The following is a 27,106-nucleotide window of genomic DNA, read 5'->3' on the forward strand; positions in this document are numbered from 1 at the left end:
TCCCCTTCCCTGCAGTTACAGTGAGGGTGAGAAAGATCAGCTCAAAATTTCCATGTGTTTGTACTGGCAGGAACTGCTCCCAGTTTTATCACTTTTATTAACACTGGTGTTGGCATTTGTGTTTTGTGCAGCCACACTTTGAGCAACCTCACTCAGAGGAGCTCCATGAAAGCTTTTCCATGTATTTGTGTGCGCGGCTGCAATCACAACTCATGAATATTTCCAAGGCTGAGTGCAAGAAAGATCTGCTGGACTCCAAAATTGCTTCATACACGAATAAATGAGATTTTTTGGCTGTGTAAAGAAGCTATCCACTGATTTTTTTTTTTGGTGTGAAAATTTATAAGGATGGTGCTGTCTGCAAATGTGTGTCCCTATCGTCGTGTACTGCAACAACCAATGACAAAGCAAATTACAGTTCTTATATTGCAGCCTGCTCCTTCATTTCAAGCATTATGCCATTATGACCCATGTTAACATGAAAATAGGATTTTTTTATTTTTTTTTTCCTCAGAGGCTTTAATGGAAAAATTAAGTTTGCTGCTTCTTCCTGTTTCAGTTTTGATGCAGAAAACACCTGGGTTTGTTGTCAGATCCCAGACTGGTTTGGGATGGAGGGGACCTTAAAGACCACCTTGTTCCACCCCCTGCCATGGGCAGGGACACCTTCCACTGGACCAGGTTGCTCAGGGCCACATCCAGCTTTGCCTTATTTACTTTATTTATTTTGTCACACTCTGATTTGATCCATTCCTCAGAAATAATGGTGTCAGATGTCATTTCTCATGACCAGCTTCTTTCATTTTCTTTGCTTGTCAATTGTTGCAGACAGTTTGCATTTATGCAGCAGTTTGATGAAGTAATTTCCATTTTCATATCCTCATTCACTTTATTAATTTATTTTGTTTCTGCTGTGCTTGTTTTCTTTATCTCTGAAAAGAAAGGAAGCAGAACTTCCATTAAGTTTGGGCCTTATGTGGATTATCTCCAAGCTCTAAAATATCCTTCCTGCATGGTAATCCAGCTTCTTTCCTTTTCATGGTTACATGCTATAACAAGCTTTTGCTGTTTGTATTAAAATCCTTCCCAAAGCCCTTAAAGAAAATAACTTTTGTCACTTCTCATTTTATTCCCTTCCTTAATGACATGGAGCATAAGGACACTTTTCTGATTATTCTTTCGTTTTTCCATTCCTTATAAAAAATGGGATTTTTTTTTTCCCCCAATACTTCTTTCTAATATAGTTAATCTCCTGGTTAGGCTTGGTGCCTCATCAGGATGTTTTGACACTTTTTTTTTTTTTTTTTTATAATATTAATTCGTCTCTGGGTATTTGTGTAGCTGTAGTTGAAAAACTCATTAAAATCACCAGGTTATTGTGTTTAATTTCAGCAACTTGCTTATTGCAAGTCAGAAAATGAAAACATTCAGACTCTCAGCTAAGCTTTTAAACACATGATTAGAGGCAGTTTTGACCAAAAGAAATTATGCTTTATGTATTTATTATTTTTTAATAATATGTCTAATCCAGGACAAAGGACTCTTGGGCCTTGCACAACTCAGCACATATCAAAAAGATGCCAATAGCTCAAAAAATTTCCCCTCACAGCTATACTGGGAGGTTGGGCTGAATTTCCTCTGTCACATCCAGAAAAGTCTCCTTGCCTTTGATCACCCCAAGTGTCTTTTTATTATTATTGTTGCTATTATTATTATCATTCTCAACATCATCATTAGTAATTATTTCCCCTTCAGTTACAGCTCTTCACTTTGTTGATTAAAGCCCACAAAGGCAGCTGTGTTGCTCCTGGAAATGCAATTTTCCATCTATGTCAACCTTGGGCTCCATGTGGTGCCACTTCCCAAGGACCACGCCAGGATTCCGGGGGACACAAATGAGCCTTGGCCTGCAGAGACTTTGGATTTCAGCTCTGATAATCCCAGGCCTCTTTTCCCACCCACATTTTCCACAGGGTGCTTCATCACTGTGTAATTTTTTTTTTTTTTAACATGTTTTTCAGTGCACTCTAAATTTAGGTAACTTGAAAATCTTCATAAGAAGCTCAGTTTACGTGGTCAATATGATCAGGCAAAAGGTTGTGTACACTTTATAACACCTTTTATCTAAAGAGGTTTTTTTTTTTACCCAGGAGCAGGTGAAAGGGACAAACAGAAACAAAAGTAATGACAACACCTTGGTAGTGACCCTGGAGGGGAACTCCCACAGGAATCTCCTCTGCACGTTATTGGACACAAATATTTAATATTATAATAATTTTCTGGCTCAGGTCTCCCCTGCTGTGAGGTTCCTCACCCAGAGATGTTCTCACAATAAAGTTTCCTGCCTCAAGACTCTATTCCTATCTCTCCTGATGTTTTTCTGTGAGGATCTAGACGAAGCCATGTTTTCTTTTTGTTTTCCACCATTTATCTGTACAGCTTTGGAAATGAAGCTGCTGCAGGGTCTTCACATGGACCTGGAGGTGCTGCTGAAATCCTACCTTGGAAGATACCTAAGGGGGCTGGAACTAAATGAGCTCTGAGATCCTTCCCAAGCCAGGCCATTCTACAATTCTATAATAATTCTATAATTCTGTGATTCTGTGATCTGGAGGGGGGGATCCTCTCTAATAGCCCCAAATATTACCTGCTTGCCACCCACTTGCTGAGAAAAAACACACTAAAACTTGAACTTGAAACTGCCTAATTAAGATCCATAACAGCAGAGAGTGCCTGCAAACGTCCAAGAAGATTTGGAAATGATGCAGAGTAATAGTAACAAGGAGAATAATCAGCATGTGGCTATTTGGATTAATTGGCATTCTCTTGAATAACAGAGATGCCAGGACTGATCTCTCTGATCCCTTTGCTTTCAGCAAACATGAAATTAAGGACATATCTGGGCAAGCAAATCTTGCCACCAGAGATAAAACCTATGAGCTGCAGTGGCTGGGGAAGCTCTACCTCTCAGCACATCAGTTTGGGGATTTTAAAGCTCCTCAAACCATCACCTGCTGTTGTGGGGTGGGGAAAAGCACAGCAGGTGATGGTTGACATCCATGGTGACATCCATCCTGTTTAATGTGGTTTTCATGTTTGCCTGTGGCAAACATCACACTGGAGCAGTGTGATGATTTCTCCTGATTGGGAGAAAATCTCAGCACTCATAAGGAGAAGTGGAATCACAGCTCTTGCCTGTTGCTTTTGTTTTGCAGCAATTTCTCTCGGTACACCTTTGCAGGATCTCAAGAATATGGTTTTTTTTTGTAAAAACAGCCATTTTTTTTTCCACAGGTTGCCTGTGAAAAAGAGACTTTATTTGATGTTCTTTTGGGTATTCTATATTTCCTTCCCTCTAGAAAGTCACTGAAGCCACTGCCATGTCACCTGCTGGGGCTGGGGACACATTTGTACAGCCAGAGGAGAAAGTGTGTCCAACACATGTTCTCAAACCTCCCAGCTGGTCTTGACAGCACATCGTTAACTCTCATGACTGATCTCATTAAGAAACTATAAATATGCAAAGTCCCAGTAAATTATTTAATCAGGAAGCTATTGGATACAAATAACTGCTCAAGGGAGAGATGCTGCCTCTGTCTTACAGGGGATTTCACTGACATCCTGTGGATAAAGGAGATGGATGCTCAGTTGCTTTGGTCTGTTACTGCTGGGGAAAAAAAAAACCCAACCCACACACATGTTGCTATTAAAAAAACATCAAGAAAAAAAAAAGAAAAAACCTCAAAAAAAATACCCCCCCAAAAAAAAAAACCACCCAAAAAAAAAAAAAAAAAAAAAACCCTGATTTCAATGCATTTTCTTTCATTTTCTTTAGGAAAGACTGGGTTTTTTTTCACCTGGAAATTCTCAGCCCAAACTGGTACTCATAAGGAGAATCAAGAAGTAAAGAAACGAGGTATGGCTTGACTTTTGTGTGTAAACAAGGAAAAGTTTTGGATATTTGCTGGAGGGGAAAAAAATGTTATCAGCAAGTCTGAATCAAGAAGAAAATTTTAAAAAATAATGGTGCTGCCTCACATCCAGAAGGCTGGAAAGGAGAGATCCATTGTGTGGGGTGTGTTTATGTACAGGGATGGTGGGACAGTTGTGAGCTGACACTGCAGCTCTTCCCTCTGCCACCATCAGTTATCTGCCTCGGGGCTGAATTCCCAAGAAAAGCCTCCAGATCCACTAAATGTAGGATGTGGGTAATTTTAGCTGTAGGGCCCTGCTCTTTCCCAGCTCTCTGACTCTTTGCATGGGTGTATATTTATGGCCACAGCTACTCAGTTGTAAAATATTTAAATTCTCTTTGTTTCTGCTGGAATTTGCCAGAGAATTTCCTAATGCTGAGAAATCCTCCTCAGTGTGTTACAGTAATCAGAGGAACATTCATATGGTTATATCTCACTCAGTTATCCCCTTGTACCAGAGAAATAATTGCACGGAAGCAATAAAGAGCAGACAAGAACCGGTGAAAGATTGTAACCCCAGGAACAAAGCAGTCCCTGGAGGGTGAATTGCTGTAAATCACCCACAAAATCAAAGCGGCTGGCATGAGTTTTTTACAAAGTCGTGGTGAAGCACAAAAGACATTAAAAACAGGTATAATGCGGGCAATTTGGAAATCCCATTACATTCATGATGAATTCTTAAAGGATCTGCAATTCAGAGAGTTCTGCAAAGAGTTTCACTTTTTCAGGGATATGGGGCCAGGATGTGGGGCTGGGATGCAGGGGCCGCAGGGGATCCCAGCCCGCTTTTCCCGGGATGCGGAGGGGCCGGAGGGGATCCCAGCCCGCTTTTCCCGGGATGCGGAGCGGCAGGGGGTGATCCCAGCCCGCTTTTCCCGGGATGGAGGAGCCAGGAGATGATCCCAGCCCGCTTTTCCCGGGATGCGGGTTCGGGAGGTGATCCCAGCCCTCTTTTCCCGGGATGGAGGAGCCAGGAGATGATCCCAGCCCGCTTTTCCCGGGATGCGGGTTCAGAAGGTGATCCCAGCCCTCTTTTCCCGGGATGGAGGAGCCAGGAGATGATCCCAGCCCGCTTTTCCCGGGATGCGGGTTCAGAAGGTGATCCCAGCCCGCTTTTCCCGGGATGCGGGTTCGGGAGGTGATGCCAGCCCGCTTTTCCCGGGATGCAGGTTCGGGAGGTGATCCCAGCCTGCTTTTCCCGGGATGCGCAGCCCGAGGCCGCCCTCGCGTGGCGTTGGCCGGGCAGGCGGAGGGGGACGCGGAAAATGTGGAAGAGGGAGATGCTGGAAGGGCTGGAACTAGAGAATAGGGGTGAAATGTCAACCAACCCTTTGGAAAGTACTTGGGAGCTTGGGAGCTTTGTGCAAATTCTGGCAGAGCCCGGCAGGGAAGGGGAACTCCAGGGATGCCCTGACAGAGCTGGAGTCAAACAGCAAATCCTGCATCTCTCCCAAACCATCATCCTCCTCTGAGGAGCTCGTGTGCCCGTGAAGAGCAGTGTGGCAGCAGGACCAGGGCAGTGGCTGTCACCTGTGCTGGCACTGCTGAGGGACCTCCAGTGATGGGGACAGTTTGGGACCCTCATGACGAGGAATTGAGGGGCTGGAGCGTGTCCAGGGAAGGGAACAGAGCTGGGAAAGGCTCTGGAGCCCCAGGAGGGGCTGGGGGAGCTGGGAAGGGGCTCCGCCTGGAGCAAAGGAGGATCAGGGGGGACCTTGTGGCTCTGCACAGCTCCTGCCAGGAGGGGACAGCCCGGTGACAGCTGGTTTCTAACAGGTGACAGGAGAAGAGGAAATGGCCTCAAATTGAGACAAGAGAGGTTTAGTTTGGGTATCAGGGAAAATTTCTTCACCAAAATATTTGTCAAGCACTGGAACAGGCCCAAGGCAGTGGTGGAGTCCCCATCCCTGGAGGGATGTGTGGATGTGGCACTTGGGGACGTGGGTCAGTGCTGGGGGAACCATTGGACTCACCTTTTTTTCCCCTTGGTCTTTTGCAACCTAAATAACTCTATAAGTGTATGATTCCCTGTTCAACACTGCAGCACAGCATCTTCAAAGCCAGAGCCTAAAAAGCCACCCTCCTTACCAACATACCTCATTAAACACTGCCAATTGCTAAGCAAACATTCCTAATTATCACGTAAACACTGCTGACACATTTCACACAAATAAAGCTATCAAAACCCTGGGAGGAAATTTCTCCTCTGACAGATGCCTGTGGGGTATCCAGGCACTGGCTGTGAAGTCTGGTGCACCTGTTTTACCCCTTGAAAACCATCTGATAAAATGAATTATCAGTCTCCTGTAAGCCTGGCAGCTGCCAGCACAGCAGAAAACATGCTCAAATTAATATTAGAGCTACAGGAAATTCACCTTCAGGGCTTCCAAAGCACTGAATCAACGCAGGGCTTTGTGAGGAGTCGTTAGAGTTCAAAATGAACCTTCCCCATTCAGTCTGAATGGAATCTGTGGAATATATTGATTCAATATCTCTTTATACTTAACCCTGGGCCCAACTCAAACACTTCGGGCTTTGTAGATATACTAAATCTGAATTTTCTCAACTGTTTTTGTAGCCAGAATTGTATTCACTTGCACATGTATCTTACCTAAAGGGGTTCCCTCTATGAGTTTTAACTAGGTAGCAGCAATTAATAAAGTAATTGTCTTTAGATAAGAGAATATATTTGCATTTTTAAATCAATTAATAGGTAAAATTCTGGCCTTGCTGAAGTCAGCATGAATTTTGCTAACGAGTCTCTCTTCTAAGACAGATCAATTATATCTTTCAGCAACTACTCTCTCATTAAATCCCATTACTCATAAACAGAAAAGGTTATTCTCATTTTATATAATTATGTAACAGAAATTCACATTATTTGCCTTCATCCTGGAAATGTTCCAGGCCACGGTGGACAGGGTTTGGAACAACCTGGTCTACTGGAAGGTGTCCCTGTCAGAGGGCCATAACCCTGCTTTTATTTGTGCACATTATCTTATTACCTCCCTGTCTCAGACCCCTCCATCCTCCTGCTGGAACTCTCAAAAAAAAAAAAAAAAACCACTTGGAAAATTTTAGGAACATGAATATGGGTAAATACAGCTCAGCCTGAAAGGGAGTTACTGTCTCCTGCAGGGTAAGGCAGCAGCAAGGAAGACACAAAACTCTGTGGAGCACAAGCAGGGGTGACAGAACCCATCCAAAAAGGCTTTTCCACCACAAAGTTTATCCCAATTTTTTCCTCAGCCACAGTACCCTGCCTCATTAGAAACGGGAATATTCCCCCAGTAATTTTACACTTACACTGTGTTTCCTTTTGTTATGGCAATCTCCTCATAGTCTTAGCATTTGCTTTTCAGAATGTTCGTATCTTGAATAAAAAATGAAGCAACAACATAAATCAAACTAAAAAAGCCGTGCACTTTCCCTTTTCAGATGCATCTGTCTGTTGTAAGTTTAGTGCTACTGATCTGGTAGTTATTTTAACAGCTGCTTGGCTTCAGCCCTGTTGATATATTGGTTATTTTTATATATGGGAGGCCATTTGTGTGACTGATTTTGCAATTCATGCTGCCTGCTGGAGGACATCCCTAGAAACAGACCTCAGAGCTGTATTCTCAAGATGAAAGCAATTGGACAGAAGTACCTTTCTCAAAAGAGGGAACTCTATTACATTTATTTTTTTTTTCCCCTGAATTGCTTGCTCAAGCCAATTGGTTGGGTGATTGGAAGAAATGAAACAGGGAAAAATTGATGGGATTCACATGTCGGTGTGCAGCATTAAAGCCATTTCTTATCCTTAGCAAATGGGGAGTGTTGGATCAAATTCCTGCATATGGCCTAAATACAGTCCGAGGGAGAAAATGATTACGCTTATCATGCCAGCACAGGGTTGGGGGAGGTGAAAACAAGAGCATCAAAAAAAGCACAACCAAATTGCTCAGGGTTGTTATTTCAGGTTGCCAGTTGCTCAGGCTCCCTGCCCATGGAATAGAGATGCTGCAATAACTGTAATTTCACTGATAACTTGCATTTTAGGGGTCAATATAAAAAAAAATTTAAAAATCAAGAGCCAAGAAGGAAAATATCAAAGGCTGGCAAGAGAAAGAGGCTTTGGTAAGGAAGTTTGTGCAGCTTTGCTGTTTCATACCCTCCTGGGGTATAAAGACGTGACCAAAAGGCATCCTGACTCAGTGAAACCATAGATTTAAATATGGTAATCTGCATGGTAAGGACCTACACTTACAATTCCTCAAGGTGCACATCCAGGTGTACAAGTGCTTGCCAGAAATCCAGACATGAGCACCCCTGGGGCTTGCACACCTTGCTGAACTTGTCTGTCTGAAGTTTTGGGGATGACAGGAGCTGTTTCTGTGTGATGCTGAATATTTCTGGCCTTCCTCGGTGAATGTGAACAAATGAACAGCTGCACTTCATCTGGGCAACATTTATTGATCTCATTACCTACTCTCTAGCAGAGAGCCACAGCAGAGGCTTAAGTAAGACCAGAACATCTTACAGTGAAAGGTTTCAGAGCAACCCCTCATCTGCTGATCAGTGACTTGGAGATTTCTTCAGTCAGATACAGAGATTATGTATCTCAATGACAATTTTTGGTTTTAACATCAATCTGCCCAAACACTTTGGGGTCCAGGTCCCAGACTGACCACCCACAGGAAAGAGGATCCCCTTTTTCTTAGTTTAATCTTGCCTTTTGTTTTTATCAGATGCTCCCTAGCTGCTTCAAGAGGTCAGAAATCACAGCTTGCTCTGCTATCCCAGGTGACATATAAATACTTCTGGTTTAATTTCTGCTCAGCTCAGCGACTGTAATTTCTGTCAGATGTGGACCAAAGTAAACAATCCTGCAACAATTTAGAAATTATATTTGTTTTCCAAATCATAAAAAAAAAAAAAGAAAAGAGCCTTGTTTATGCCACCCATCTGGATGCACATGGTACAACATCTGCAGTTCTGAGTGAAGGGCATTGGCTCTGAAAGGCACACACAAAATGCCATCCCAAAAAGGCTCTTTTATATTGTTTTCCTACTTTTCAAACAGAGCTGAGTCCATAAAACAAGAGTGGGCTGTTCAGATTGAAGGATTTGCACTGGGAGGTGTCCAAGGAATGACTGGACGTGGCACTCAGTGCTCTGGGCTGGGTGACAAGGTGGGGATGAGGCACAGCTTGGACTTGATCTCAGAGGACTTTTCCATCCTAAATGATTCTGTGATTCTATGAAAATTCCAGCTTGTGTCCATCACAGTGGGTTAGACCCAATGGCCTGGTACTCAGCAGTGCCTTGGATCTTCTTTTGAAAAGAAAAAGAGTGGCTGCTGCCAAAGAGAAAAAATATATTAAAAAAAAAACACATAAAAGAACAACACACAAACTCTGCTATCAATTATAGAATTGGTTTCCTCCATCCCCTTCCCCCCCAAAAAAGCTCTGTGGGGTGAATATTCAGCATCAACTTGCACTAAAATAAAGATTGATATGATTCTCCAGCAAACTGGTTGGTTTTTCAAAAACCTGGTTTAAGCAACAGGTATTGTATGGGAGTCACTGTGTATTTTTGACACTGTGCCATTTTTGCTCATCTACACTTCCTACAAAGAAGAATGCATTTTCCTTCAAAATATAGCTTGAAGAGAACATACAAACATACAAGATTAACTCACTTTGCATTTTATTGTGAAATCAAACAGATGTGAGCATTATTCTTCTTTGGGGTGGGGAAGAGAAGCCAGGATGGGCTGATTCTTACAGGGCTTTTCTGACATTTTGCCTGAAAACTGCTGATCACAAAAACCTAGACCCAAGTTCCAGATCTGACATTTGCACATTTTCTTGGTGCAGAACCTGTTTTCTCAGGGTCACACATCACAGCCCCCAGGGCAGGGAGCTGTTTGGAGCAGGCTGAGCCAGATGGGGAAATCTCCCGTGGCAGCTGCAGCAGATGGGAACTCAGGAGAGAGATCCCACAGAGACCCTCCATCTCAAACTTCCCTCACTTGCCAGGAGCTCTGGATTTTTGAGGCCTGAGCAGATGGTCTGCAAAGCTTTCAGATAGGGGTTTGAGACAGAGGTGGGCAAGTTAAAGTTGGTGTGCTGGAGATCTGCCCATAGCTGGGATACATCCCAGACCTGAGAGCTCACCAGGTGCCAGTATCCTACAGGAAACTCTTCAAGTGCAAATTTCAGTTCGGGGGCAGAATTAAACTGGTGCATGTTTTAAATCCAACCCAAACTACACTGAAATAATTTGGCATCCCTGTGGGTTTCCATGTGCTCTGGAGAGTTCATTCCCAGAGCTGCAGCCCAGCTTTAGCCCATTCTCAGAGCAGCAATTCCCTTCCACCTGGGCAAGGCATGGCTATGCTGGAGCTCCACTGCTGGTTCTCAGCTTCTTTTTTGCCTCTGTCAATGTTGGGATTGAAGCACTAAAGACAGCATTTGGTGTTTACTGTTAAACTCAGATGTTTGTTATTTCTTACCTATATTACAAGTTGTGAGTTCTACAGCATCCTACTAACAAGCTACAAAATGGCTAACTATCTTTTCCTACAAGGTTTTTTAAGGTTAAACTATCTAAGAAGTAATACCTAAATTATTTTCACTTTTAACTCAATAACTAATCACTTGAAGCCCACAATGTGGACTTTTCTGTCCAATTACAAAATACCACCCAAACCCATGAAGAAGAGGGTGAAGATGGACCAGCTTCCACCCTAAAACCCCCATCTTGCTCTCTCTATATGTATTAATATATTCTATATTCTAAAACCCTAAACTCGAAGTTTTCTACCCTGTGGTATTACACATTTCCAATCAAACAACACACCCATATTCTTAGTGCTATCAATCAATTTTGGGAGTCTTCTCCATGGCCTCAGGTCAAATGCAGTGTTCTCCTGGGTATCAGAGTCTGTCAGCACAGAAAGGCTAAAATTCTCAGCATCCAGGGCTCCAACACTCCACCTGTTTTACAGGTACCACACATTTAACAGGGTATTCAAAGTGCTGGGAGTGCTATAAAGAAACAGTAATTGTGGAATAAAAATCTCTCAGAAACGTAGAATAGTTTGGGTTAAAGGGAGCTTAAATCCCATCCAGTGCCACCCCTGCCATGGCAGGGACACCTTCCACTATCCCAGGCTGCTCTAAGCTCTGTCCAGCCTGGCCTGGGACACTTCCAGGGACCCAGGGGCACCCACAGCTGCTCTGGACCAGGGCCTCTCTCACAGAGAAGAATTCCTTCCCAAAATCCCATCCAGCCCTGCCCTCCGGCAGTGGGAAGCCATTCTTGCCACTACATTTGTGGAAATTAATTTTTAAGTGGAGAAGCCTTGTATTAAAAGAAAATGAAACCATGAACAAACAAACCAGTAAGAAAAACACGTACAGAAGAAAAAAAGATAATAAAAATAAGGACAGACAAAACTGAAAAAAAGAATTTTTTTTCTTCCCTCGCACTCCCAGCACTGCTCTCTCCTGTCTCTAGAGGGCTGCCTTAAACCACGGAAAAGTGTCTGAAAACCACTTTTCAGCGCTTTCCTTTTATCTCCCAGCCCAATTTCTGCACCGTCATCAGCAGCTCCTCTGCATGAATTCTGTCACCAGCCTGGAGCAAATGCCCTTTAGAAGGAGACTCGTCTGCAGCTCTGATCTTTGGGCTGTCCAACGCTGCACAAGTGACCCCACCACTGGATAATGGTAATAGCAAATCTTGGCACTGTGCATTTGGGCTCAGAGTAGTGCAAAAGTGCAGGTTTATTATCGGGCTGGAGTTCACTCCGCAGCCACCTTGCTCAGAACGGTTCAATCAGGGACTCTGAGCAGTTTTAGCAACTTAAATGCAGCTCTGAATGTGTTTGTAACACTCAGAGATCAAGGAAGAGTTAAAATGCTGTAAGTGTGTCCTTGTCGAAAATGATGCTGCGCTTTACAGCACTGCATAATAAAACAGAAAGCAAATAGATTGTGTAAAAGTGCATGTTCCATTTCCAAATGCCACATTTTAAAACTTGACATGACAGCTTGTGGTTTTAATTGCTCTCTTTTTTTGGGTAGTAGATCTGCTGAGGAATGTAAGTTTCAAGAGTTCAGTGTTTTTAAAAATGGAGTCTAAATGAAAGTATGTCATTCAGTAAGGGCCTTTACTCCTGAAGCAGTTTGTGTTGGAAACAGTCTTGTTTTGTAAATCTGATGATCAAAAAGAACCTGCTCAGTTTTAAAATAAAACAGACTCAGCACTTTTTCAATGATGGGGAAAGCAGAGAGGAAGCTTTTTAATAACTTGCAGTGAGCTCCAGTCTCTAAATACCAGATTAGTACCTGAGCTGATTCAAAGGGAAAGCAAATCAAACTGCTGCACTTGTGTGGAAAACAAATAATTAATCCAAACTTTGAAGACATTTGGAGGGTTCTTTTGAGGTAATGACAGTGTTCAGTAGCAGGGGAGGGGTCAGAGCCCTTGGCCCCCTCAGCCCCCTCATTGTTCCCAGATGAGGCCATGTCTGGGTGTGTCCTGCAGCCTCCAGCCCCATCCCTATTCACACCAGGACCTCCTGCCCTTCAGGAGAGCAGGAGATACAGAACTGCAGAAGATACAGATCCCGTGGGATCCCAAACAGGTGCCCCAGGCACACACAGAGGTGCCACCCACCCCTCCTGCAGCCAAACCCCACAGAGCCAGAGGGGGCCTGGCTCAAGTGTCCTGGCCATAGCACAAAGACACCCCACAAGCTTGTGAGTAAGGAAATCGCCCTAGGGAGCCTTTGGCCAGTTAGATTCCTTGAGGATAAACCCCCTATTCTTTGCCCTCCTTCTTTCGACCACGCAGCGTTTCTGTTTCTACTGGGTCAAGCATTTTCTCTTAAAGTACACTGAATTAAAGTAATTTTCTTCCTGTGGGTGCTCCCCAACCCCCCCTGAGGCAAGATCCTGAGACAGGATTATCCTCAGGGCCTGGCTGTCCCCTCATCCCTGTGGGGTGAATCTCACCCGTGCTCCCTCCCCAGGGGTCAGGTTTAATCTCAGAGTCACAAGGCACTGTGGAAACCCTTGAAGGACCTTCTTTAGAAAAAAGGCAGTGATGGAATAACAAATTCATACATGCAAGGTAAATATTTTATACACCAGACATGCAAAGAGATTAAATTAATTTGCAGCTATTCCATTTATTACATAGCTTTTCACCAAGTACCATGGATGGGATGGTTTACAAGGGGTAAAGAGGTTGTATTTACTAAGCTGCTGTGAAAATTTTATAGGAGAATCAAATGCATTTCCTGGCTTAACTGAACATGGGATACAATTTCTCTAAGTAGTATCACCAGTGTTAAAAATATGTGATGGGATATATCAGTAAGAAGCATCTTCAAAGAGGATTAAAGGTTCAGATGGTTTTTTCTTTTGTTTGAGGCAATAATATATTGAATTCTTTTGGGCTAATTAAACTTGAAACTGATCCAGCTTGCTGGTTGGTTGGTTTGTTTTTTTTTTTTTTTTTTTTTTTTTTTTTTGTTTTTGTTTTTTTTTTCCTTTTTGGGTACAATGCTTCTTACAGTTTATAGCTAATTGGCAGGTGAGCAAGATAAGTAGCACTGAACACCACTTGATGCTGTTACAGCCTAAGGGAGATGGGCAGCCTGTTGTACAGGAAGAGGCTGTTCGACACACACCGAAGATGAACATAATGAATTTTCACCTGAGGAGATAATGCAATGACTTAACCCCCCACAAGAAATAAGACCTTGGTGTTCCAGGAAATTTCTTATTGAGGAAGTGTTTCAGAGATGACAGCAAAGCTTCTTTGTGGCCACCTAAACACTAAAAAGCCTGTAGGTTGCTTTGCTTCTTGGTTGAAATTACAGAATCAGAGCACTTGACTTGCATTCAGGCTTTGCTAATCCCCGTGGAGCTTTATCCCCTGCTTGTCATTAGCTGGCTGCATTGACAGCCTCTCCTGCCCGCCCTCCCTAACCAAAACAGCAACAAAAACTCCTTTGCATCAAAGAGAATTCTCTTTCAACTTTGATCACATTTCTCTTGCTGCTCAAGCCTGTTGCTAAGAGAAACTGCGGTGGTGAGGAATTGGGCGAGTCATTATTATAATTACTCTTGTTACACCCCAGTGAGAACAAGCATCTCCCAGCACTCAGGGAATTATCCAGCAGGGCAGGCTTTAATCGACAGAGCTTCTGACAGCCCTGGAGCTGCAGGAGAACCCGGCCACAGCATCAGCACAAGGGGCAGGAGCTGCTGCCACGCTGCCCTGGACCCCTCTGCCAGCTGAGGGGATGTGCAGGGCTCTGGCTGCCAACACTGGGGGTTTATTCTGCCAGAACTCTTCTTGCTGGGAACTCAGGACCGGCACAAAAGCCTGTGCTAAAGGATCTGCTGTGCTGGTGCTTCTCAGCCTGACCTGTCTGCACGGAACTGATGTGTGGAAGAGGTTTTACAGCAACTTCTGTGAGCCAGAAAGGAGTTTGAGAAGAGGATCCATGTTTACCCCTGGAAGAATTCCCTACCAAGGTTGTTGACATAGAAACCAAGAAAGAAAGAAGGATAAATAAGAGAAACCTGCAACTGCCTGTTCCAATGAGCACTTTGCTTGTCTTTCCTGACTAATGAGTAAAGTGTAAAATTATGAGTTCTGTAAGAATGTATGAAAAGCATGCATGTTAGAATAACATTTTTTAGGTTTAAATCCTTCTGAAAATGGAGTGTGCCTGCTTTGCATTGTGACCATCTCAACTACAACACTGATGGGCAAGGCAGGAGCAGAAAATGTCTCACTTGATGGAAAAGGAGGAGCCAGCTCTTCTGTCTGTCGCTTGTTCCACTGACCCAGCCACACTCCCTGACTGACACTATTTATGGGTCTGGAACCTTTTCTAAAATCTAAAATATGTAATAAAAATCACTAATAAATACTCAGCAGAGACGTGGTGCCTTATAAAGGGACAAGGCAGGCGCTTTCACAGCAGCCAGGCATTGGACCAGGCTGTTTTTGGTTTAGTATGGGATGAGGGGATCTGGAGCACCTTCAGTGGAGTTCTGCTCATCAATTCTGCCCCTTCAGAAATTTTAATTAGTGACTTGTTGGTTTTCTTAGTTTTTATAGAGATGGTTATAGAGATAAGCAACTGAGAGATGATGTTGCTTTGAGTTTGGGTTTTTGTTTTTTGTTTTTTTTTTTTTTTTGAGTTGGTGTTGTAATGAGTGAATTATTTATGTAATGTAAATTTTTTGATTGTGGGTGTTTTTGTTGGGTTGGAGATAAAGTTTGTGTCATAAATATTGATAAAAAGTAGGTGAATTTTTTGGCTTTTGTGGTAAAATTGATTAGAGATATTTTTGTAATTTTTTTTTAATTGATGGTTGCAATTGAAAAGGTAAAATGAGGACTATGTTTTGGATGTAGTGGAATGTTGAAAAAATAGTGGTTTAAGTTGATGATAATAAGAGGTTAGTTTTTGGAATTATTAAAAGAGAAGGAAGTTTAGGTTGTAGGGGTTTAAAAACCACAAAATTGTGTGAACTCTCTATTAAGTTTTGAAAATTCTTTACAAATCCATTTCCCACAATGACTTTATAGAGTTTAGTTCTAAAGGAAAAAGAATTATAAGATACATGCATTCTACTAAAGCAAGTGGCCTTTTTCTTTCATTCCTTCATTTTCCTCTGTTTCCTTCATTCCTTTCTTTCACTCTTATATTTCCTAAGCATATAAGGAAAACTGCAGCACATACCCTATCATCTGCTGGAGGTGTCATGAAAAATACAAATACATCAGCTGTTAAGACTGCAAGGCAAGAGCTGTAATAAATCCACGTGCAGTGGTGTTGAGAATATCTGCTCTCATTTCAACATATGCTTCCCAAAGTGCCTTGGTATTTCAGAGGTGCTTGCTCTGAAGTAGCAGCCCTAAATAAAAGTGTTTTAACTTTTCAAGCAGTACAAATAGAGTGATTTATCTTTCAGGAGAAAGGAAGAAGGGGAAGGATTATCCTTTTCACCTCCTGTGTGAAAGGTAAAAGGGATCCCAACAGGCTCCAGGTGACACGACTTACATGGATCACTGCTTAGTCATTCATGCAGCATGGCTGGAAAATGTCAAGTGCAGGGCAAATACCTGCATATGTCAGACAGAAGGGTTGCACTTTGTCTTTAAGGCCTCTAAAGGATCAGAAGGAAAGGGTAAAACTGAAATAATTTCGACAAATACAGCAGATCTTCAATGTAAAAAGGAAAAAGGGGGCATTGAGGAAATGTCCTCAAATTGCACCAGGGAAGGTTTAGATTAGGTATGAGGTAAAATTTCTTCACAAAAATCATTGCAACAGGTTTTTCAGGGAAGTGGAATCATCATTCCTGGAAGTGTTCAAAAAAAGGTGTGGGTATGGCACTTGGGCACAGGGTTAGGTGGTGCTGCTGGTGGTGGACACGATGACCTCAGCAGCCTTAACAGTCTATAATTCTGTGATTCATTAATGTGGAATTCCAACCTCAAGTATTCAGGAATGGCAGGGAAATTTTTGCAGATGCCATCCATGGAGCAGTGTCTGCAGTACCTTCCTTGGTTTGGGTTTTTTCAGATCTGAGGCTGGGGGAATGGCAGGGAGGAGGAGAAGCAGCATCCTGCCCCAGGGAACAAAAAAAACAGGGATATTGCAGCTGAGTGTTGTGTACAGACAGAGACAGGATGGGTTTTGCCATTTCCCTCTGCCAGCCATCAGTCAGACATTGAACTCTACCCTCAGCTAAAAAAGTCTTCTCTTTGCTCAGATGAGAAGGGTTGGCAGCTTTGTAGAACTGGAAGGCTTGGAGGTCCTTTAAAATATACTTTACAGAAATTCTGCTTTGGCTTTACAGCACTTCTGGAGTCAATCAAAAAACAGAGCAGGGAAGACTGAGAGTTTGAACCCAGCTATTTTCTAGGAGTTACAGCTATTGATTACAATTGCATTGACTACCAGACCATTTAATCTAATGAAATTGTTCTTGAGTGGCGCTACTGCAATTGAGAAGTGTAGTCAACTTGGAAGGAAAATTTAAAAGTGTTAGAAGAGGTAATAGTTAGATTTCAGAGCACAAATGGGTTTGTTAGCACATGTTATGCACTGATTGTTTTGTGTTTAATTGTATTCCTCTAGAAATTGTGGGATTTCACCAGGACTATGCAGGAGAAGAATAGAATATTTGTTTACCTACTATTTCTATCACTGAATTCCCATACAATGAATCTATAAAACTATTAGATCCTAAAGCCGAGTCAAAAACAAATTAGTTATTGAGAGGCAAATATAGCTTTCAGAATCTCTTAGATAATTCTGTTACTTGTGGCTCAATATAAAGGAGAGTTAATTATTTATACCATGCATGGGGTTCACTAAATGAGAGCTGCAAGATGAGATGGAGTCATAAATTAATGCTTTGTAAAAATTGTTCTTCACTCAAAGCCAAAAAGAAAGGTGTTTGTGGGATGGAGCAGGGACAGGCAGCACTGAAACCCAGCAGGTCAAACGCCTTCTGGAGAGCTTCCCATCACTCAGAGCTGCTTATGGAGAGGGCTGCACTGTGTTCTGGGACTCCCCATGCCCTTGTCTCACCCTAAATATAACACCATATGTCTGGGTTTTGTCCCAATCTAAAAAAAATTATCAGAGCTTGAGTTTGGCTGCTGGAAGAACTCTGCACGTGTGAAGACTTCGGTCTGTCATGTCTGGTCCTGACACAAACCCAGAAGGCCTGTATTACTTCTGTGGGTTTATTCTTCAATTAACCTTGTCCTTTCTTAAGTCATTTTCATCTGCCATCAGACCCCCAGAAGACAGAAAGCACTTGTTTCCACAAGCTTATATTTAAGTTACCTTTTCAAATTAGATAATTTTGATTAATTGCTTCAGCTAGCAAGGGTCTTCAGAGGTAGCTTTAGAGAAGGAACCTGTTTAGTCAGGACAAAGCTGCAAAAGAACGGAATGGGTTGGGTTGGGAGGGACCTTAAAATCCATCAGTTCAAACCCCCCTGCCATGGTCAGGAACACCTTCCACTAGACCAGGCTGCTCATGACTGTCCTCAGACAGCTCTTGCACGATTTTAAATTTTGCTGTAAAATTTCACTGCGTTTCCCAGTAAAGGATCTGTTTGGAAGAGGCTGAAGGCAGATCTGCTATGGAGCTGAGGGATCTGAGTGTTTCCCCCTGAGCCCTGGGAAACACCTGCAAACTCCTTCCCTGTGGCCACAGCAGCTTCAACTTCTACCTCTGTTACTTCTCAAATTTACTTCGTCTTCTTCCCTATTTAAACCCTGAAATTCTGTCCCAGCCATTTTTTGTAACTGCACCCACCAGGACTTCCTTTGAAGCTCTTGGGTTACCCATTGCCTCAGACCTTCAACCACTTCACACTTTTGTCGCAGCTCTTAATTGTAAGTGTTAATTGATGGATTACAACTGAGAGTTCTGCTATTGTGCCAGACAAAAGAATTCAGGTAACTGCCGGCTCCTCTCACTTTACATGCAAATAGTGCCCGAGCTCTGGGAGACCCAGGGGTGAATTATTGATGGGGAAGGGGCACCTGCCTGCCTTGAGCAGGTCTTGGCATCCGAGCTCGGGCAGGAAACACTGGGAAGTAAATCAGGGATGAACAACTCTTTGGAATAAAGTGCAGACAAAAATCCCCTTGGCCAGTGAAAGGTTAAATAACAGGGATAAGTGAGTCACTCCATCGCCTGCCCTCCCCCCACCCCCACACTGCAATTTTAATAAGCCAAAATCAAAACCATCTAGGCCTGGAGCTTTCTAAGATTTAAGACTTTAAAATGTGAAGCACCTCATTATATGTGCCTATTTTCAATAAAAAGGGGAGATAACTGGTGTCACGTCAGTGTCTTATCAGTGATATTTGTTTGACTTCTATTTCGAAAGTGCACTGCTTGCTTTTTCTGGTGCTGGAATCAAACTCTTCTGAATTGTACAGTATAAGGAGAGATATCAGTTTTCACCTAAGAACTTTCAAAAGGACACCAGTCTGTGCCTCGCTCTGCAGAAATAAAGAACTATTGTACAGTCGAGCGTATAACACTTGCAACATGGCCAATTGACTTCCTTCCTATTAATCAACTACTCTGTTTACCTTCTTATACAAACCATTTCAAAACCATTAAAACTAAGAGGATTAGCATCACATTTCTGGCAAAAAGCACCTTAATTTCAGCAAATGCTACTTTCACTCTCTGAGGAGATTTAAAAAAAAATCTTGAAAGAATTGGATTCTTTCTTGTGGCAAATTCACTGAAACAGGAATAAATTATATCTCCCATGTAAAAAAAAGGTGGAGGGAGGGGGGTAAAATGAGGGGTAGAGGAGTACAATTCTCTCAATCCAGTGAGAGAGAACTGCAAAAGAATTAAATTACCAAGAGTGAAAAAATTTCAAAGCAATCCTGAAACATGAGTTAAGTCCTGACAATTTGAATCAATTGTTCTGTCCTGGCTGTGTACGAGCAGTTCCTACTTTTGTAGCCTTGATTTCGGAAACAGTTGGGAATGGTTCACTTGGTCTGCAAATAATACTCCAGCCAAAAGTTCATGGCCCAATTTCCCGTTTTCCTGTGCACTGGCACAGACAAGGAGGTGCCATTTATGCCAATTTAATTTTATTTAGCTTCCAGTCTTGATTGTAAAAGTTTTGCATGGAATTAAATGGGGGGAAAATATTGTTCCCAATAAATTCCCATCTCCTGAGCACCACGCAGTATCAGTTTAAATGTTTGCAGCCATGAATTTCACTTTGTTAAATGGGAGGTTTAAGAGATGTAACAACCAAACACCTGAGAAACAAAATGAATCATAAAAGCACTTTAAGTTGATATATAGAAACCTAACACCTAAAGGGCACAAACACAAGAACACAAGAAAATTATATAAAAGTTAATATAACAGAAAAATTTACCTCTGCAAGGGAGAAAATTAAAAGAGAATTTAAATGTTTCCAGGAACTTGTCATAGGGCATCCCATGGAATGAGAGTACCTGGGGAAGTCTTAATCCAATAAATCATATTAAATACCAAAAATTCCAGACAGGGTAAATAATGATGCCAAGGGTGCTGCAGAGATCTCCACACAGGGCTGGGATGGGGTGCAGGAATCCCTGCAGAAACATCCTCCGGAGACACTCTGGGATGTCCCAGAATGGCAAAAAGGACAGACAAGGATGGATTCAGGGGTCTGAATTGTTGTGTGCAAAGGTACCACAGATTAGGCATATTAGATAATTTTTATGTTCCTTCCCTAATAGTTTCTAGCAACAAATGTTCTATTTGTGCACTAAATGTCCAAAGAAACACCTAAAATCCCTCTTAGAAATAAAAATACTGATTTAGAGCTCTTTATCTAATTCATGTCTCTATTTTTCTCAATACTACTACTGAATTCTACATTTCTGCCATTTGTTCACAGTGTTGAAAAATAACTTTTTCCCCCACTTTCATTCCATAGTTTGAGCCTGCTGAGTAGAGCAGGGAGTAAGGGGCACTATTTTGCTTTCTTCATGGCTTCTCTGCAAAAAACTAGTTTGGTGACTGAAGGGAAGAAACCACAGAATTTTTTTTCTCTACTACAGATTTTCAGGATAGGAAGTGTATTGAAAACAAAGTTTTTTTTAAAAAAAAAAGAAATAATTTGTAAAATAGTTGGTTTTTTTTTTTAATAATTTTCATTTTGGCCTTTTTTTTTTTTTTTTTTTTTTTTTTTCCCAGCTAGCTCTGCATATCTCATGCTCAGAAATAAGACACCAGTGGCTCCAAAGGGAAGTTGCAGCTTGATGCTAGAGGACACCAGTTAAAATTCCTCTGAATTTCAAAGCCTGTCCTTCTGATTATATTCCAGTGATCCATCCAGTGCAGCTCCTACAGTTAATATATGGGTATTGCTCTGAGATTGCTGGTTTGGGATCAGGCTTTTTGAGGCACATAATTTTTCAGGCAGAGCTTGATGATCATTCTCTGGGGTCTGGTGCTGATGGTCCCTTCTCTCTGACAAGATAAATGGTCCTTTATAACTCTTGTCACATCGTCGAGCTGGCATCAGGAAATTAAGATAAAACTTTTTTGCTGGCATTGCAGTGTTATAGGGCTGCAGGACTAAACTCCTCACTGCTGGAAAAAGTCTAACCTAGGCAGGGATTTTGTGTTGAGTACAAACCTCACCAAATGAGAGCTTGGAGGATTGATGTTGGTGTTTCTGTATTATGAGGAAAGGCATTAAAAATGAACTCCTCATCTCCTATTGCTACCAAAAAAAAAAAAAAAAAAAAGAGAAAAAATCAACCTCATAGGCTTGTTGATCCAAAAAAAAAAAAAAATTATATATAAACATAGAGTCTTAATTTCAATTTACTCTGAAGAGATTGAATAAAGTAGAAAAGTCCCATGCTAGAATTTCTTAATTTAAAAAAGAGTCATACAAAATCAAATGTCTCCCTCTGCTAGAGAAAAAGCTTCTGATAAGACATGGGTTTGGTTGACAGAAGCATGGAATGGCTTGGAAGGACCTCTAAAGGTCATCAAGTCCAACCCTGGTTATTATCAGAAAGCTTTCCTGAGCAGTGATGCACATAATACTTGCACAGAGGGCATGGAAATAACATTTTCCCACTGAGCAGTCTCTTCTCATCTCCAGGCTGCAACAAACAGCTCTTGAATGTTGTTTTCCCATTGCAGTGAGAGCTATAGAAATTCTAAATATACAACTGAAGAAAATAATTGTACACTCAGAAGGATGATAAACAAAAAACCAAATGGTCCAGGCAGTGATCTATGCCCTAGTCCATGGCTCCAGTCCATCCTGTAGCTTCTTCTGTTATAAAAATACTGAGGATTTCACAAGCAACATCTTTCCAAAGACCTAAATCTCTTGCCATCTTTTTAGAAACACCAACTTGGAGCAAGAAAAAAAAAAAAAGCATTTCAGTGTCATCTATCCCACAGGCCTTTTAATAGGTGTGTCTGGTTTTGTTCTACAACAAAATATAAGCTCCAGTCACACAAAGCTGGGCTGCATCTGGTGACCATAACACAGATAATGCTGCCTAAACTGAGGGTTTATCCCTGATAAAGAGAATTATAGAATGGTCTGGGTTGGAAGAAACCTAAAGCTCATCCAGGGCCACCCCCTGCCATGGACAGGGACACCTTCCACTGTCCCAGGCTGCTCCAAGCAAGGTGTTTGCAGCAAAGCTGCAAGGTGGATGAGAAGGAATAAACAAGCCCAGCTTAAACCCTTGGTTTTGTCAGAGCAGTTAAAGGCCATTAAGCTCAGTCTTTTAAGCTGGCTAAGAGAAAGCCAGGCTAGATTCTGTGAGATATACTGTATATTAAAAGGTTCCTGATTTTTTTTTTTTTTAAATGATAACCTGCTGAAGGAAATTATGTCCTCTGCCACAGTACCTGCTTGTCTAATTGCAAACCATGCAACCTTATCCCCCCAGAGATTTAGAGATAAAAAACCCCACTGTCATCACCTCCACCCTCCCTGGCTCCTCTCTCTCTCTCCAGCAGGTAAGACAAGAAACAGGGGCTGGAGGATTTAAATAGAGGGAGTACATTTGAGAAACAGGACAATTACAGACACCAGCACGGACACGTGTGCAGCAGCAATGTTACAAGTCAGTGACAGCAGCCTTTTCAACTGAGTACCAGTAAAATAAATAACAAATGTGGCTCTGGAAGAACACAGTAGCCCTGAGTACTTCAATTAAAGCAATCAATGAAAGTGCCCATCTGGATAAAGTTTTGAAAGTGATTTGTTAAAAAAAAAAAAATAGTAATAAGCAAGGTCCAAAATTCAGTGTTTCCCTGGCAGTTTGGATGAGTGTGAGAAGAAGGACATGAATAACCGTGGGTAAAGGCTCCCTTGTTTATACATTTCTCCTGACACTGCAGGAGGTTATTTTGATCCCTAAGCAGGCTGACTCAAGCCCTGTCCTGGTGCTGATGCTTCTTCGTGCAAAGCAGATGTAGGGAGTGAACGTGCTGAGCTGTGCAGCTTTCCTGTGGGGAATGCAAGCCTCAGAAAAGGGTCTGGGAACGATGTCCAAGTGGTGGAGCTGTGACCCTGTGGGAAGCTGCACTGGAGCAGTCTGTTCCCAAAGGACTGACCCCATAGAAGGGACCCACGCTGAAAAACTTCCCATAAAAACATTCACAGTGGAGAAGTCCATGGAGAACCATTTTCCACGGGAGAAAACCCATCCTGCAGCAGAGGAAGAGTGTGAGGAACCCTTCCCTGAGGAGGAAGAAGCAGCAGAGACAAGTGATGAACTGTCCACAGCTCCCACTCCCTGTTCCCTGAGGGTGAGGAGGCAGAGAAATCAGGGCTTGAGTTGAGCTCAGGAAGAAGGGAAAGGGTGGGAGAGGGTGTTTTTAAGAGTTGTGTTTATTTCTCATTACCCTACTCTGATCTGATTGGCAATAAATTAAATTAATTTCTCCAAGCAGAGTCTTGGGGAGTGTTTTTCCTGTGACAATAATTGGTGAATGATCTTTTCCTGCCTTCACCTTGACCCACAAGCCTCTCATTATGTTTTTTTTCCCCTGTCCTGCTGAGGAGGGGAGTGATGGAGCAGCTTTGGTGTCCAGCCAGGCTCAGCCCATGCCATGAGCACAGATTGCTCTGCCTCCCATCCCTGCACCATCAGGGCACTTCCACATCCACTCCCTGCTACCAGAGGGAGGATGCAGGAGCTGTAATAGGGGGTGAAGATCTTGCAGTCTCGTGAAAGAGTGCATTAATAGAGCGAATTTTTATGGGTATGGAAGTCTAAATGACTTTTCTGCCTCTAGGCTTTCTGCACAGGATTGTATATTCAGGTGAATGAAATATATGAGTTAGGCTGGGCGAGCATTTAGCAAAACTAAAATCTTTAGCTAAATTTGCCACCCCTGACCTCTACACACATTTATTTGGTCTCATTTTAGACAACCATCGTTTTGCAGGGCCTAACATCAGGTTAGGAAGAAAACTGGATGAGGGGGAAAAAAGACAGAGACTATTTCTGCTGCCCCTTGGTCTCCTCCCCTTTTCTGTAAAACACTTTTTCTCAGGTGATGAGCAAGGCAATCAAGGACTTGGCAGGGCTGGGTAAATATATTTTCCAAACCAGCTATGCAGCAACAAGAACCTGAGCTTTCCTCCAAGCACAGACTCATAAGGAAGCTAATTCCACACACAGGCAGGGGGGAGGTGTCTAACAGGGTCATGGTTTAGAGGTGGACCTGCCAGTGCTGGATTAATGGCTCAACTTGATGATCTCAGAGGCTTTTTCCAACCTTAATTATTTTGGGATTCTATGATATGTGGCTTCACGCAACTCAATTCATCCCTTTTTCCTATCTCTTGTCAGATGTTTTAAATAGAATGTAGTTTGGGACTGAGGATTTCTGTGGCCCTGGGACTGTAACAAGTGTGGTCCTGACCCCAGACATGCAACCAACACACAACTTAGGAGCATTTCTTCTTTAGATTTGCCTGGGAAATGAACCCACCTAATTCTGAAAGCTTTATCAGCTCATTTCAGCTTTCTCTATATCACAAAGAACTTAGTAACAGCACCCTGTAGGTGCTACCTTGACAGAAAAAGAAATAAAAGAAAAAAAAAAAAGAAAAAAATAAAAAGAGAGAGAGAGAGAGAGATCTGATCTGACCTGTTTTTTTGGATAAAAAGAAAAATATAGACAATTTCTCTGTGTGTTGCCCAAGAAGGTACAAATCCTGTCCAAGCCCTGACTTCCCAGGCAAAAGGCTTGGAGGGTAACCTATTAACATTTGCAGATGTGCACCTCCCTCATTATCTTACAGCCAGGCTCTCACAGTCTATTTAGTATCATTGCAGAGCTCACTGAGATGAAAATAATGACAAAAAATACTGTGACAAGATAAAGTACAGTGCTATAAAAATTCTCTACAGTGCTATAAAAATTAGATTCTTAGCAGAAAAGAGAATGAAGAGGTAATTTAGTAAAAGTGATGGATGAACCTCGGAAGGTTCAGAATTTTAGTTCAGTGCAGTTGCTTATTCAAACCTGGGAAATTCAGGAGAATTGTCACCCACTGTGACAGCCAGTCCCCTCTGGTTCTCACACCTTAAAGCTGGCAAAAAGAACACAAGAAACAAGATGTGACTACAGTCTTTAATCTGTCTGGATTCCTGGTGGTAGTTAATCAACTCTTATTTGACCTAAGCTGCTCTCACTTTTCCTGCAGTATACAGATTTCCACCAGGGCAGATGGAACCAGGTGCTGCAACGTGTGGCAGGACCTGCACAGCATCTAAGATGGCCAAAGCATCACTTTTTGTCTGTGTCTCGTTTTATACAAAGCTGTAATCATATTGTTTATATGATTAAAAACCCTTTTTGACTGGTTAGCAGCTTAGTAGTAAAAAAATCCAGAATATTTTGGTAGTGATATGATTGTCTGGCATTGGTAGATAAAAGCAATTTCTTTTGATCCTCAAAGTGCTAAGAACTAAATATCTTTATTGCCACTTTATAACTGGGGAAAAATTAATCCTAGAGAAATGAAATAGTGAGCCATGGTCAACATAAGAATGGATGTTACAAACTTGGATCTACCAAACCCAGGACTTCATTTCCATAAGGGATGCTGTACCTATTTTGTTTCATGATAGGCAATGTTTCCCACATGTAACTGTATATTCCCCAAGCACTTTGTGTCAGCAGGAGGGTTTGGAGTACAGACCTTGGAGTCACACAAGCACTCTCATCAATTGCCTGAACTACTCAAACCAAAAGTTATACAAATGCTGTGAAATAAAACTGCTTCAATACTTCACTGAGCTTCTGCCTGACTGAAGAGTTTTGCCTCTAAGCAATTAAAACCTGACATTTATCTCCACAGGGCCAAATTTCCAATGGTACTGTTGCTCAGAATTTCCTAATACCTTAAAAAACATATATCTACAACTAGATATTTCTATGTCTATAATCAGTCTGATCATGTAGAAACCTGTTAACTTGGGTACTTCTTGTACTCACCTGGCACTGAAGAGCCTTTCCAACCTCCCAGTGAAGGTGAAAGGTGGGGTTTGTTTCAATATTGCAGGTAAGAGATGTGAAGCTGCAGAGCTGAACCCGAAACTGCAGCACTCTTTCAGACTTTCTGTGCTGCCAGGCACTGACCCCCAGGAGAGCACTGCATTGACCTGGGCCCATGGAGAAGCTTCCAAAATGGAATGGTAGAACTGGGATTGTGGGTGTGGAGTTTGGATAGAAGTGTGTGATGTCACAGGGTGGGAAACTCAGAGTTTAAGGGTTTAGAATACAGTAATATATATAAAGCAAGATGGAGTTTTCAGGGTGGTGGCTGATCCTTCTTCTTCACCTTCTTCTTCACCTTCACCTTCTTCTCCATGGGTTTGGGTGGTTTTGTGTAATTGGATAAAAAAAAGTCCACCTTGTGGGCATGGGTGGTTGGTTATTGGGTTAAAAGTAAAAATAATTAAGGTGTCATTTCTTAATTGGGCAGTTTATCTTTAAAAGGCCTTGTAGAGAGAGAGATGGGGCTCCATTTTTAGTTAAAGTGAAGTTCTGTAGAACTTGTGAGACTGTAACATAGGTGAGAACTAATAAACATCTGAGTCCCAACAAGAAATACCATTGGGGCTATTGGACACAAAATGAGTATACAGAAGCTTGGTAAGTTCAAAAGAGAAAAAAAAAGAGAGTTTTGTTTGAACATCTGGTATTTATAGAATTCTAGAGGTGACCATGGATTGGAGGATGGAATTAACACCTCTCCAACCACACTGGTCAAACCAACAGTCCATCAGTTCTCTCCTCCCACAAAGAAGAATGCAAAACCATCATTTTATTTACATGAACAGTGCATGAGAACTCCAGTAGAAATATGTAAACATTATCAAAAGGCTAAAGAAGTTTTATAAGAACTTTAAAACTTTCAAAAAAACTATAAAAGAAAACTTAACACTTTTAAAAATCAGGGCAACATAACCATCTCACACATTTAACCCTGACCTTGGAATGAAGCAAAGAATTCATTAACTCTTCACGTAGGATGGTTGTGGTTTGCTGTGA

At 42.1% G+C, this 27,106-nt stretch overlaps 1 long non-coding RNA gene across 2 annotated transcripts; it reads right to left on the reverse strand.

The window, feature by feature from the left end:
* Positions 1 to 559: 559 nt before the first annotated feature.
* LOC128810828 (uncharacterized) lies at positions 560 to 26,157 on the reverse strand. 2 transcript variants are annotated; one of them, XR_008438147.1, is made up of 3 exons: positions 26,048 to 26,157; positions 25,073 to 25,139; positions 560 to 932 (listed from the first exon to the last, which is right to left on the reverse strand). It is a non-coding gene; the product is annotated as an uncharacterized LOC128810828 (long non-coding RNA). The 2 variants fall into 2 exon arrangements; XR_008438148.1 differs by lacking the exon at positions 560 to 932 and adding an exon at positions 20,779 to 21,281.
* Between the last annotated feature and the right edge of the window lie 949 nt (positions 26,158 to 27,106).

This window comes from Vidua macroura, chromosome 8 (assembly GCF_024509145.1).
Source record: "Vidua macroura isolate BioBank_ID:100142 chromosome 8, ASM2450914v1, whole genome shotgun sequence".
Classification (NCBI taxonomy): domain Eukaryota; kingdom Metazoa; phylum Chordata; class Aves; order Passeriformes; family Viduidae; genus Vidua; species Vidua macroura.